The sequence below is a fragment of the Homalodisca vitripennis genome, chromosome 2 (genome assembly GCF_021130785.1).
Source record: "Homalodisca vitripennis isolate AUS2020 chromosome 2, UT_GWSS_2.1, whole genome shotgun sequence".
NCBI classification, from domain to species: Eukaryota; Metazoa; Arthropoda; class Insecta; order Hemiptera; family Cicadellidae; genus Homalodisca; species Homalodisca vitripennis.
Window position 1 is genome coordinate 190,422,752 of NC_060208.1, and position 14,908 is coordinate 190,437,659.

The 14,908-nt window shown below is 31.5% G+C and overlaps 1 long non-coding RNA gene across 1 annotated transcript; it reads left to right on the forward strand.

Moving 5' to 3' along the window:
* The first annotated feature begins 79 nt into the window (after window positions 1-79).
* On the forward strand, window positions 80-3,120 carry LOC124355222. Its single transcript, XR_006921747.1, has 2 exons — window positions 80-390; window positions 1,794-3,120. It is a non-coding gene; the product is annotated as an uncharacterized LOC124355222 (long non-coding RNA).
* The last annotated feature ends 11,788 nt before the right edge of the window (window positions 3,121-14,908 follow it).

A 14,908-nucleotide genomic window follows, 5' to 3' on the forward strand; every position in this document is an offset into this window, starting at 1 on the left:
TAATTTTAAAAATTACATAAAATCATATTTAATTTTAAAAATTACATAAAATCATATTTAATTTTAAAAATTACATGTTTATTTGTAAAATTAAAAAAAATGAAAATCACTTTTAAATATTTAAAATGCTTAAATTAGAAGGTATTTATAAATTTAAAAGACACACTCCAATAATATACTTTTTTATTTCTGTGAGGCGTTTCGTACTCAAGGAGCACATCAGCTCATCAACTAAATATTGGATTGTTTGTTTTAAATTTATAACTAATTCCAATAAGAACGGAGCTTTTAGAATGTAGAAGGTATTTGTTTATTATATTTGCATGTTGATCAATTGCATACATTCAAATAACCCCAATAATTTTGTTGATATAATAACTTAGAACAAGAGTTTAACCCTAGAACTGGCGGTCATTTCATCCTGTAGTGTCGGGCTGTTTTGGAGCTTCGCGCAAGGTTTTTTTAAAAAAATTATTAAAAATATAAAATAAAAGCAATATAAATAAGAGTATATATTTTTGTGTTCAGAATTAAACGTAGAATTGCACTATATTGTAAAATTAACCATCAAAAATTTTCTAATAAACACTTTTTTTAATCAAATATAAAATTTACGAAAAATATTTCTTAAATTTGGGGGGGACCATACCTAGCAAATGAAGTTATAGTGAGAAATATTTATAAGTGAGATAGCCATTCTGTGTCAAATTTTATCTAGTTTCAGAAAAACATAAACATTATACACATTTATGAAAGCATCATAAAGCTATAGAACAAAAAGCAGCGATGCGTATAAATTCTGAAAATCGGGTGTACACGTAAGACTTTGGTAAAACAAGTTTTGCTAATACATTTATCTATGAATACATGCTATATTGCATATTTTATTACTTAGAATAAAATAGAATATACAGTAGTAATGAAATAATTACCATAAATTATTTTTTGAAAAGTAAAAAAGTTAAATTTTTCCATTATTCAAAAATTTTGCGAAAAGTTTTCATTCAGCAAAATATAAAATAGTTTCTAAAGCTTGTACTATATCAAAATTTATAAATTTATGGTTTATAAGTAATATGAAATATTATGTAGTTAAAAAACTATAAATATAACTAAAGATATTGAAAAAATATAGAATAACCCAAACAGTTATTATATATAACCAAAGAAATTACAGGCAATATATATATTATTGTGAAAACTATCTATTTACCAAAAATAAATAGTTACTTCAGAGCTAAAAGAGTGCTATAAATAACGTTTAGTAAGTGAAAACAATAACAAACTATGTGAAATGAATTTTAGCCAAGTCATTTTGCCATAGCCTACACAAAGCCGGTAATTTCTCAAACATATTTCAGTAAATAGAAATTGATTTATTCTAAAATATATATGTTTACACTACTACGACATCAAACAACACACTACACATTAAATACGACACTAAAACACGCGTAAAACTATTAAAACTTACAAATATCCACAGCTCGGCACGAAAGTGATACAGAACGGCAGCGGCAATATGGCGGTCACAACAAACGGCGTCGCGTTTTCTTTTACGTTCAAAATAACAAGCTTGCTACGTCATAACCATAATACAAAGAGGAATCAAACTCCTCTGTTCCTTAGCATTTTTCTTCCCGAATCCAATGGTGCATGAATTATATCGATACGTTACCGGAGTATATTATAAAAATTAATTATACGAGGGAATGTTTGATCGACAAAATTTTGACGGTTAACACCACAAAAGCGGCATTAACCGACATAATTATGTCGATTAACAGTTCTAGGGTTAAGGAAATATAGAGGAGAAATGATCTGTAATCCGTGCATTTTACTAAATTAAAAGTTTACTGTTTTGATAAAGTTAATCGTGTCTTAATAAATAATTACTGTAGACAATAATCAGTGTCTTAAAACAAATGCTAAATCAGAATCACTCTCTGTTCTAACTAACATTATAAATGTGAAAGTTTGGCTGTACTAATACATATTTATAATACTATACCTTCTACTGTGCAAAAACTATCAAAATAATTAGTTAAAATGCTTAATTTAAACAGTGGAATAACATAAATGCTTATTTATGTTTTGAAATTCCTATAAGGTTTAGCATCACTGCCATTATTTTTTTTTATTTAAATACATAGTTATGTCAAAAGTTATGAGAAAGGTTGAAACATTTGTTTACATCAAAGTCCTAAAAGTAATATAATTATAGCTGTGCACAGTTTTCCCAGATGAGGTAATCTAAGATCCTTTTAAGTCAGATGTAACCCATTGGGGTCTTATAAGTTTAGTCATGTGGCTGTGATAGGACTGAAATGTGACTTACTAGACCCACTTGCCCAACACAACACACTTTCACAACATTACTGATTCACTTAGTTGTTTGAAAATCTACGAGATCGCTCCCATATTAACTTATACATTTACAGGTGATGAGTTTGTTGTAATAAAACCTTGGTTATAATTACCAAGCTATGATTTATGTTTCTTTTTGCCATATTTTTGCATCATGATGAACACTGCTGATTTTACCACTAAAGTCATCTTTGTTTGTTATTGTGTAAATTTTAAATTTTAGGATTCATTTCTGTTATAACAATTATTTGAATCCATAATATATTAACAGTGGTATAGGTAATTTTACAACAATCATTATGGTTTAAAAATTATCTACTATAGTTTTATAGCAATTTAACTAAATACTACGAGGTCACTCATAAACTGATAATTTAAAGTATTGTGGCCCTTAACACATCTTTCTTAGTTGTTAATTAATATTAAATATACATAAATTAACCCTTCAGCTGCCCCTAATTTCACCCTGGAATGAAAAGTACATAGAAGCTAAGTGTGACACTATATATTTTCTTGTTCAGTATTAAACTGGCTGTAAAGAGTAACAACAGTTGACTTACTTGAGCTATCCAAAATTGTATCTACCCAAAAATAAATTTTTAAAAATATTTTACAACATCTGGAATAGCGATTTAGTTCTAATTTTATAATGAAAAAAAAAAAAATATATACAGGTTGTTCAGAAAAGAGCGCCGCAAATTTCTGTGGCTGAGAGTACTCATGATTTCGAATAAAAAATTGCTATAAACATTGGTTGAGAAATGTATCATTTAGCCACTAGACACCATTGTGTATTTTTTATTAAAATATAACATTTCTAGAACTAGCAAAGCTACAGATACTAAACTTTGGACATAGGTAGTGATAAATAAAAGGAAAACTCAAAAATATAATTGTGTTATTTGTTTTAATATTGAAAGAAGGCTGCCTGTTTAAAATATTTAAAGTTAAAAAGAAAATACCATATAGTTTTAAAAAATTACCAGATAAAACGATTTTGAAATTTGTATTTCAATTCAACAGTACTTTTGTCCACAAAATCTATCTACAAATAAGTGAGAACGATTACTTCAAAGGTATGGTTGCACAAGTCGGGATCAAGAAATATATAATTAGTTGAGAGGCATCAACTGTTTTGCATCAGTTATAAAAAAACTTGATGCTACTCAACATGACAATAATATGTTGATACTACAACATATTCATGAGCTAATTTATTATTCATCTAAATTATTTTTACTTATTTTCGTTTTTCAATTAACCTAATTGTAATTAACTTTGGTTAGTTTTTATTTTAACAGTAATACTCTGTAGTTAAATGTAGTATAGACATTGAGAAGTTTAATTTTAAAACATATACTGCCTTTAGATGTAAAGAAGTAAATATTCATGTGAAAGAAGATTTAACTGGTTGTGAAAGAAATTCTAGTGGGATTATGTCAGATATCTGATAGCTTTACTCAATTTTTGTTTTGCATTGTTATCAACATAAGTTGAACCAAAAACACTCCTCAGAAAAAGCTCCTCAACATATCTGAGGTTGACAGACTAACCCTACACTGTAGTAACAATAAACAAATCCTTAAATGAAGGTATTTTTCCCAGCAGCCTAAAAACAACTAAAGTCTACCCTAACTATAAAAAGGGCCAAATTACAGAGGCAGCAGCCAGCTACCGTCCAATATCACTGGTCTCAAATTTTTCAAAAATCCTTGAACGAGCTGTTTTGAATAGACTCTTAAAACATTTAAGAGATCATAATCTTCTTACCCAAAGGCAACATGGCTTTATTGAGAACAGGTCAACAACAAGTGCAGTCACACAACTTATCGAAAGCATCATAGACAAACTAGAACAAGGACACATAGCTTCGACCATCTTGCTTGACTTCAGTAAAGCATTTGACACTCTGGATCACAAACTGATAATTGAAAAGCTCAAATCTCTTGGTGTCACTGGAAAAGAAGCTCAATGGTTTGAAAGCTACCTTGGAAACAGGAAACAACTGGTAGAGATTACTTACAAAGAAAATTATGTCCTACGCAAAATTAAATCTGAAATCCTACCATTGAATAGAGGTGTACCACAGGGATCCGTTCTTGGCCCTATCCTCTACATCCTGTTAACAAATGACTTCCCACAATACCTTGAAGAATTTTGTGAAACAGTCATGTTTGCTGACGATACAGCATTGATCACTACAGCCAAAGATAAAGAACAAATGGAAATAAACTCACATATAGCTTACAACATGGCAAAGCAGTACTGTTATCATAATGACTTAGTTTTAAATGAAGACAAAACCCATCAACTTATTTTCACACCAACTCCAAACCAACACCAAGGATTGCCAGACATTAAAACGGTAGACTCGAATGCATATTTAGGAATAACATTGGACAACAACCTTTCATGGACAGGTCATATAAAACAGCTCTGCAAGAAGTTAAATTCCAACCTCTTTGTTATTAGAAGAATGATACAGATTAGCGATAAAAAAACAGCCCTAACTGCCTATTACTCTTTGTTCGAGTCAAATCTACGATATGGACTATTGGCCTGGGGTGGAACAAGTAGTACAAACCTCCAAACAGTACTTGTAATTCAAAAAAGAGCCATAAGAACACTGAATGGACTAGGCTCGCGTGAAACCTGCAGAGATGCCTTTAAGGAACTCAAGATAATGACAATAGTCTCCCTCTACATACTTGAGGCAATCCTCTACGTAGTGAAATCAGGACAAACCAGGATGGGAGACCAGCATAACTATAACACAAGGCATAGATGCAACTTCCTACTTGAAGCACACCACCTCAGTCTCGTTAAGAAGAAGCCCTCATACAGCGGCGCTGCCTTCTACAACCAGTTGCCTGAAGAACTGAGGAGACTGCCAGAAGAAAAATTGAAGACTTCCCTGAGGAACTGGCTCTTAGACAGATCTGTATATTCAATTCAAGAATTCCTGGACTGGAGAAATCAAACACCAAGATAACAAAGAAACAATATAAAGATGTATTTTTTTTCTTCTCATGTTTTTAATTATTAAATTTAGATGTTTTAATTAATAATTGTTGACGCACCACTGTACTCAATGTATATGTGAATAAAGATTGATTGATTGATTGATTGATTGATTGATTGATAGTAACAGTCCCTGTACCTCTGATAGACACCTACTGAAGTTTGTTTGGATAGATACAGTGAAGAAACTAGTGATTCCCTATGCAGCCAACTGAGCATGTCAAGTTTTGTATGTATTACAAGAAGGCCATGTTGTTGGCTCATGTAATGTATTTTTGAGACAAAGCGATCATCAGTGACTGATTATCCGAGCATTTGGCTTCCTTCACAGTGTACAACTACTTAATTACAACCCAGAATTTATCAGAATGTCAATGGCACACTGATTTTACTTCTTTTTAAGGCCATATTAGGTTTAAGATTCTCTCATCAGTATGGAGTACCGGCTATATGCCAAGCTGCGCCATACAAACCCACAACCACAAGTTCTGTGGCAACCTTGGATCGCATTAGCGGCAGTAGCAATTGGCCCATCCAAATGTAATCTTCCTCTTGTGGCTCATTCTTGTTCAGTGGCAATTTATGCAAACCTAATTCATAATATATCCCGGAATTCCAAAGAAGCAGAGTCCATCCAAGTTGTTGAGATTTTTGAGCTCTCACAGGGTGTTGTCCACAGTTATAATGGAGGGCATTTCCTACATTATGTGGGTGTGCGCTGGCACGTGCATATAGTATTAAAATAGTATTATTTATTATAGTATTATTACTATAATGGCATATAGTATTATTTCATCGAGGCAATATTACAAACTCGACTGTGGCAGTGTAAGTGAAGTTAAACGACTGTAAGTAGACACCTTTTGACGCTTCTCAACCCTAAGCGTGTATTTATAGTGTGAGTTAAAAGTATGAATACACTATGTTTAGTTTATGATGGATACAGATGGAGTGATGGAACACCTTTCTAAGAAATAGAAGTGAACTTTTTAGTTACTGTTACAACTTTATCCATTTCCCCAAAATAGGATTTTTGGGGGAAGGCTCAAAATGTTTAAATTTAAAGACCCTATAAGTGACACCTCATTTGAAAGGTCTTGATAAAAGAAGAACAGTGGAAACTAGAGCTTTCTAACTCAACCCAGTAAAAAAGGTAGCTCATTGAAATTAATTAAGTTAAAAGCATGTATGGATCTTGCTCAACCTTCAATGGTCAAATATAGAAAAATGAAACTTAGGACACCCCTCTAGGAAACAAAAGCAAACTATTTCCTTAAAATGGGCTTTCTGGGGGGCAGTTTAAAATTTTTAAATGTAAAGTTACAGTAGTAGTAGTAATTACTATTTTAGAACTAATAATTTATGAATCAGAGCAAACATTACTTTCAGAATAATTTGTAAATTTCATTATGTTTATTAAGCAGCCACTGTTAGAGCAAATATTTGTTATTATAATTTTACAATTTATATGCTATAATGTATTATGTGGCATTCAATAATAATGTAATTAAACTTGTCAGAAGATTTGAAATTTGAATGGAAATCCTTGTAGATAGTTCCAGTATATTAAGATCATAAATATTCTTTGAACTATTTGAAAAATTTCTTTTTGAACTTCAAGACACTTCCGTTAAATTTAAAATAATTAATTGATCTGCACATTATCATCCACAGTTACCTATTGGATATATTTTTCTAATATAGGTTCTCATTTTGTTCATCATTGCCTCATATTTTAAACATTTAAATATTACAAAAATACCTTCAAATAACTGCCATCTGTGCACAGAATTTTACACCTTGTTCTTAAAGTTAAAAAAATTGCATCATATCTGCAATTTCCACACCAGAAGCCAAATATGGGAAAAGTATAAAAAGTTGCTTTTGGAGCCTTTTTAGGCAGCAGCCTTTAAACAATTGTTTTGCAAAGATTTATTGCAGAAAAATGAGGTCTATATTGTTCCTGGTGTGTTTTTTTGGACCCGTCATCATATTCTAAGGGACATTGTAAAATCCCTTGTAGAAAATGAATGCATCAAAAGCTTTAAACAAGATGTTCTACATATAACGTAGCTATAGTGTGAAGGGTGATTCAATGCAAACATTGAGTTTAGCTCCAGTTCACCTTCTGCTTAGTGCCGGCATCTGAAATCTGACACTAGTAAAGATTGACTTCTGTAATCTGGAGTCCTTATCTATCTGAAGAGATCCATAAAAAGTTGGAGACGAAGATGTTCAAAACAAACTCTCTGAATCTGAATTCGTACAACATTTGAATCTGATGATTACATAATATCTAAATTTGGATTAACAATGTAAAGAAAGAATTAAGGAAAGTTGACAACATGTTTCAACCTGATGGCTTTGTAGTTTATAAAGCTAATTATTTAAATTACTCTTTACCATCTGTAACTAAACAATCTCATATGTTATTGGGTCTTAGAGCATGAGACATGAGATGTAAAGCTTTCATGTTTTTCATATTGTCCAAGGTTTCATGTTTCTTATAAAATATAAATACAGTTTATTTTTAATAGATAGAAAATATTTGGTTTTTTTTTTAAACATTTGATCTGTTTATCTATCTGAATCCTACATATTTTCATTGTACCGTCACAATAATGTGCTTCTGCTAACCACCATGCAACATGTAGTGTTATATAACTTTCCTGCAATATAAAGTAGCATTCATGTTGATGCATAGCACAGATGTGTGTGTAATTATGCAATTTATGTAAAGTAATAAAATTCACATGTAATATTTGTAATGTCATAGAGAAATATTAAACTTGACTAGTGCAATAGCTGTTACCGTAGTTAATACTCTATGTTAATACTGCATGTTTTGTAATTCTACAAAAATCATCTTTTTCTTGTAGTTATAAGAATAACCAACATTGTTTGTGTAACTGTATTTACAAGTAAAGAAAGAATAATGCTATCTAACTAAATACAGGACCAATTTTACAACCAATCGCTGTGTTGTACTCTTATAGATAACGCCATAAAAGTCTTTCCTATTTCTATAACATCGCTCAAATAAACAAGGTTTACTTACTCTATTGAAAGTTTGTTCCTATACATAATATATATCCTGAAAATGTTTATTATTTAACAGATGTATATGTAACATGACTGTATACAGTCTTTGCTAATGTGTGGTGTTATTCTGATCTTAATTATTTTAATTAAGAAGCAATATGTGTGCATTTATTAAAAACTTTGTGTATTAAGTTAAACTTATTCTTGGGAATGTAGTTGGTTCTTGTATCTTGTTGTATCTCCTGTTCAAGTGGTTCTAAACTGAAAAAAGGTTTTTAAATTTTAACCCTTTTAGGACTATTTAACAATAGTATTGTTGTTGTGTTTCTTTACTAAACAAGACCATCAAGCAATGTATTGTTATTCTGGGTTTCAGGTTACAGAATGCCCATTATTATCTAATACACAACAAAATTTAGAATCCATACATATTTTTTTACATTATTAAATGTTTTTGAAATAAGTAATGATTCAATCTACGACAGTGTGAGAAAGGAGATATTGGATTTGACTTTAGCCACTTCATAATAATTAAAATATATTATCAAACCTATTAGCCAAACATTTGAAATAGAAAACAAAGTTAATCCATTCCCACAGTATGGTAATGTCTTAGTCTTAACTTACACGGCCGTGTCATAACTAACATGTAAGTTTTCCTGTTTACGCTGTTTCAATACATTGTTTACACAATCAAATTCTTTAAATATATTGTTCTCGCTGTGAAATTCAGTCAATGTATGAAACTGAAGATGACTCTACAGCGATTCCAAATGTTTAATGAAATTAATTGTATAAGCTATGTTTCGATGTGGTGTGAACTGGAACGTATGTGTTGTTATCAACCCTTTGAGAACTAGATTATTGTTTTTCTTCGTATCTGAGTAGTACTGGTGGCTTTTACCCAGGAATTACCAATCAACACTGGACTATTTTTAAGCTGTTATGAACTATTTTACATTTTTTCCTATAACTCCCTTATTTTTTAGTATTTTTTTATCATTAAAAAAATGTATATAAATACATTTTGTTACAGTCAACATTGTTTTTTTATAAAGGAAATATAAAATTGTTTTCCTTTTTTTAGGAAGAACATTTTTTACAAAAAACCTAAATTGGATTTTTATTGCAAAACCAACAATTTTTATGACATTAAAAGAAATTGTGTATGTTTAATTTGTTACAAATTTTTAAGTTGATAAATACAAATATCAGTGGAAACCCATATTTCAAAAATATAGTACATTATATAGTAAATACAATTAATTTGATTGAAAAGTCAAAATAACAAAAATAATATTCCAAACGTCCTTGTATCATTATGTTAGTATTTTTCAATACTCATCAGGTCAGTATAACAGGATGTTAGTGTTTCTCGGAATTTCTTCACATGTTTGAATACCCGGAGTTAGTAGGCTACCCAAAGGGTTAAAGATAGTATGAATTTTGAAATGGTTTTTTTTCCAAAAATCATGTAAAACAAAACATATTATATTTTAAAACATTGAGGAGTTGAGAAAGATTTCCTGTGTAAACTTAAAGTAAAATATATTTATGTTGTTCTCCATTCTATGTACAGAAATAGAACATCGTATAATAGAACCCATCAGGTCCCACACAATACAACTTTTTAAACGGAATTCAAAAAAGCACCTGTTAACTTGTGAAAAACCATTTGATTATCTTTTTCAACTTAAAAGATTCCAACTATTTCCACAAACCATTATAATTTAGGCAAAAACTAGATGGTCTTTTAATGTAATCACTGCTAATGACAACACTGAAACTCATTTGGCATGGTAAAAATTTTAATATTTATAGAAACAATGGCCGAAGGTCTCCGATTGGAGATGGCGGCACCCAGAGAAAGTTTGGTGCGTCTACAATCAGAGACGTTAGCAGTGAATGTATTAAGCATAAGAAATTGAAAATCCACAGTCCTAAAAGGGTTAAATTGTTAATGTATTTTATGTTTCAATGATATAAATAATTTATGAAATATCTTCACTATTATTAAGTATGTTGAAATCAATAAATGTTTGAAATAATGGAGAGTATTGCATTTATCACATTTACTCATATATGATTAGGGCAGGTCTCATATCAAATAAAAACATCTTTGTGATCAAATAAAAACTATTTAATGTAAGATGTCTGATAGTATTTACACCTACTACGAGGGGGTACCCAAAAAAAACCGGAATTATTTTATAAAAATTATATATTATCAAATATTTTACAATACGACCTTATCTCCTTCAAAATAATCTCCATTACAACTAATACACTTGTCCCAATGGTATTTCCATTGATCAAAACATTTTTTGTAGTCATCTTTAGAAATGGCTGCAAGCTTGAGCTTCGTTTTTTTCTTAACCTCTTCAACGCTGTCAAATCGTTGACCTTTCAAGCCTCTTTTCATGTGTGGAAATAAAAAAATGTCGCATGGAGCGAGGTCAGGCGAGTAAGGTGCGTGGGGCAGCGGAACCATGCCGTTTTTGGCTAAAAACTGCCTAACTGAGATGGCTGTGTGTGCCGGTGCGTTGTCGTGGTGGAAGAACCAGTCTCCAGTCTGCCACAAATCGGGTCTTTTCCTTTTTACGGTGATGTCAACTCACTATTACAGCTGGATTGTATAGAAAAAATTAACATAGTTTTCTCTATTGTGTAAACATAAGTTTTTCAGTGACAATTTCTGATAATTAAACAAAATTATTCCAAAAGGAGTAAAATCCCAAAATAGAATCATATTATAAAATACTGTTATTAACCACCATTGTTTCATAATTTTATGCTTCAATCACTCGATCTATTACTCCAAATATATGAGACATGTTTAGAAAGTAAGTACCGTTTCATTATACTGCCGCCATAGTGCTGCAATCGGTGTTCCGTGCATGCGCAGTAGTCATCCTTGTTCACTGGCTATTGACTCATGCCATTTTAGTTGTTCTACGTTGTTTTTCAGTTTTCTCTGAACATTTAAAATGTTTAAGACAATTGGTGATCCCGCCAATTGTGAGAATGTGAAACCAGCTGAAATTTATCTTCAACTCGAGATGTTTACGGAGAAGACATGATGAGTGAAGGAATGGTGAGAAAGTGGGTTAGAATGTTCAATAGTGGTCAAACAAATGTGCATGATGAGAATCGGAACGGTCGGCCTTCTCTTGTCACCGATGATCTGGTAAGGGCAGTTGACGACAAAATCCAAGAGAACAAACGTTTCACTATGACAATGCTATCTAATGATTTCCAAAAAATGTCATGCACTCTTTTGTACGAAATTGTTACGGACCACTTAGTTTATCGCAAGCTCTGTTCCCGATGGGTTCCAAAATTGCTCACTGATGTACACAAAACCAAGAGACTCGGAAGTGATTTCACTTTTTTCACATGGTACAATAATGATGGTGAGGATTTAAAAAAAAAAATTTTGACAGGTGATGAAACTTGGGTCCGTTATGTCACACCAAAATCAAACAGCAGTCAATGGAGTGGTGACATATGCAATCCCCGAAGAATCAAAAATTCAAGATAGCAATGTCTGCACAAAAAATTATGGCTCTGTCTTTTGGAATCGGAAAGGCGTTTTGATGATTGATTTTCTCCCAAGAGGTGAAACCATTAATGCGGCAAGGTATTATGAAACCTTAAGAAAACTAAGGCGGACAATTTAAAACAAATGGAGAGGAATGCTCAGTAACGGAATTGTATTTCTCCATGACAATGCTCGGCCCCATACCGCTGGTGACACTCATTTCTGTTCGACAATTTCGTTGGGAGCAGTTTGATCGTCTGCCCTACAGCCCGAACTTGGCATCGTCTGACTACCACTTGTTCCTTCACATGAAGCACTCTAGGCAGCCAACGCTTTGAAACCGACAATGAAATGAAAACTGCCGTGGAGTCATGGCTACATTCGTTGGTGGGAACCTTCTATGAAGAGGGTATAGACTAATTGATCACCCGCTACAGCAAGTGTTTGAATATTGGTGGAAGCTATGTTGAGGTTTGGTCTTTCATGTAGAAATAAAATTGTGTTGAAAAAAATGTTTACTTTTTTTATTGTACTTACTTTCTGAACACTCCTCGTAATTATTAAATCAAGAATGTTTAACTGCCTTTGAACAAGGTCGTAGGCAACTTAAGACACACTAAATAATGAAGACAAGGTGCTTGCAAAAATTCCTTTGTAACAAGACTTGTTTAAATAGCTCCAAGCCGGTAAGTCAAGAAGTGGCTTGGATAAGCAACAAGAACACCACCTAATGGCCACTTATAGCCTCCAATGTTTTCACTTTAAGGATTCATAAAGTTAAAATGTACCTACTTCTGATTGCATAAGGTAGCTCTCTTATCATCAGTTTGTGAGCTGAAACAGTTACAAAACTTACCAAAACCATTTGTAATTTAAGATGTGATGTGTGACCTGCCTATCTATATTACTGAAAACATTGTACATTAGGAGAATAAATACATAGTTCCTTCTGTAGTAACTACTTTGAATGACATACTCTATGTTGTTCTTACCAAGACTTCTAGATGAAGAAGTCAATTTATAAAGATCATTTATCAGACCTCATTAAGATCATTGTACGAGGGGGTACCAAAAAAAAACCGGAATTATTTTATAAAAATTATATATTATCAAATTTTTTACAATACGACCTTATCTCCTTCAAAATAATCTCCATTACAACTAATACACTTGTCCCAACGGTATTTCCATTGATCAAAACATTTTTTGTAGTCATCTTTAGAAATTTTATAGTGTATATGAGATTTGAATTCGTTGTGTTTGAATCAGTAAATCAATAAGAGGGATTTCCGCTGAGAAAGTAATTGTCAGATGCGCTAGTTTTGGTGGGGTTTGGAATGGGAGGGTATTAAAAGGGATAAAAATATAAAATGCTAGTTTTTTTAGCTATACACAACAAACATAACATTGTTTTCGTAGGCAAAGGTGTGTAGAGGTTAATTTGATCAATCATTTTATATTGAAGAAAATCTTACTTCCACAATGTACCTGGAAATGTTGCAACAGCAGATTATTCCAACTGTTCAGTTAGCAACTTTGATATAGTCTGATTCCAGCAAGATGGAGCACCTCCGCACTACAGTCAGGATGTCCACATGTATTTTCCACATGTAAAGATTTTAGACATCTTTCCAAATCTCTGGACAGATAGAAAAGGAGCCATCACCATTAAAATACTAAACAGAATGAACTTTGATTTCATGAACATTTCCATTCATAAAAGCTATTTTTTTAATTGTATGATAAAAAATATAATTAATTCGAACTAGTTTAACTAGTCACACTTGTTATTTTTAAAGATTTTTAAGCATGCGGATATATTTAATTAGAATTACTCACCATTTTGTACTGGATTGATTCACTGTTAATTTTTTAACAGAGGTTTAGTTTTTCTAGGTGCAGTCGTTAATATGGGTATTTATGCTTTTAATTCACCCTGTATGTATGATTAAAATTATGACTTTCAGTCTCTCTACCTCATTGACTGGTATAACTATGTCAAAAGTTATCATTTGACATTTTAGCCCTTTCAGTACCGTCTATTCTAATCCCAACAAACCTAGCGTGGCTGTCGATAAACGTTTTTTCAAGGATAATTTCTCTATTGCTTATTAAAAGCAAAGTTGTGTGGTTATACAATGTAAATTTTAATTGGCTCTTATCTTCTAGACTACATTTATTACGGATGAAACTGCAATATTTTGTAAGAGTAATAAACTGTCAATTACCATTGTCAGATATCACTTACCTTTCCAAAATAAATCCAGAATATGAATTCAAGTATGAATTTATACTGGGTGCCCAATAACCCTGTTCTAACTTTTAAAAGTTGAGAATTTTCCAATCTATCTTCGGGATATGTAATGAGTATTAGTATAATTGGCATTATCTATATGTATCCAGTTTTGTCAACGATGCCAAAAGTTGAGAAAAAGGTTGAATTGGTTTAGGTGTCATTGGTTTATTTTGTTTCAAATCCTCAGTTCAGTAGCAATAAAATAAAATAAATGTTGTCTAAATAAAGTGGGATTGTAAACGAAAACAAATCAGTTAATTTTCCTTCACAGTAATCAACTGTCATTATTTTATATGTTTCAATAAAAGTTTTATTTAAACACACATTACAAAATTTCGTAGTAGGCAAGAACAAACAAATCACATTAAAAAAAAAAAAAACGAATAACTTGGATATACATTTGAATATTTTAAAAGTGATATTAAACGTGAGTTACAAAATTATAAAAATGTAATTGACCATTAATTTTAGTTATAAAAGTAATATTAATAATGCTTACATAGATTTTCCATTCAAATGTTTGTAATTTATTTCCATGGATTACCTCTTAAAATGGATTGAGATTCTCCTAATGGGCTAAAATTAAGGTTATCATCAAAATGCTGGCTTCAAAGTATTTTCGTGAAAATAAAACTCACATG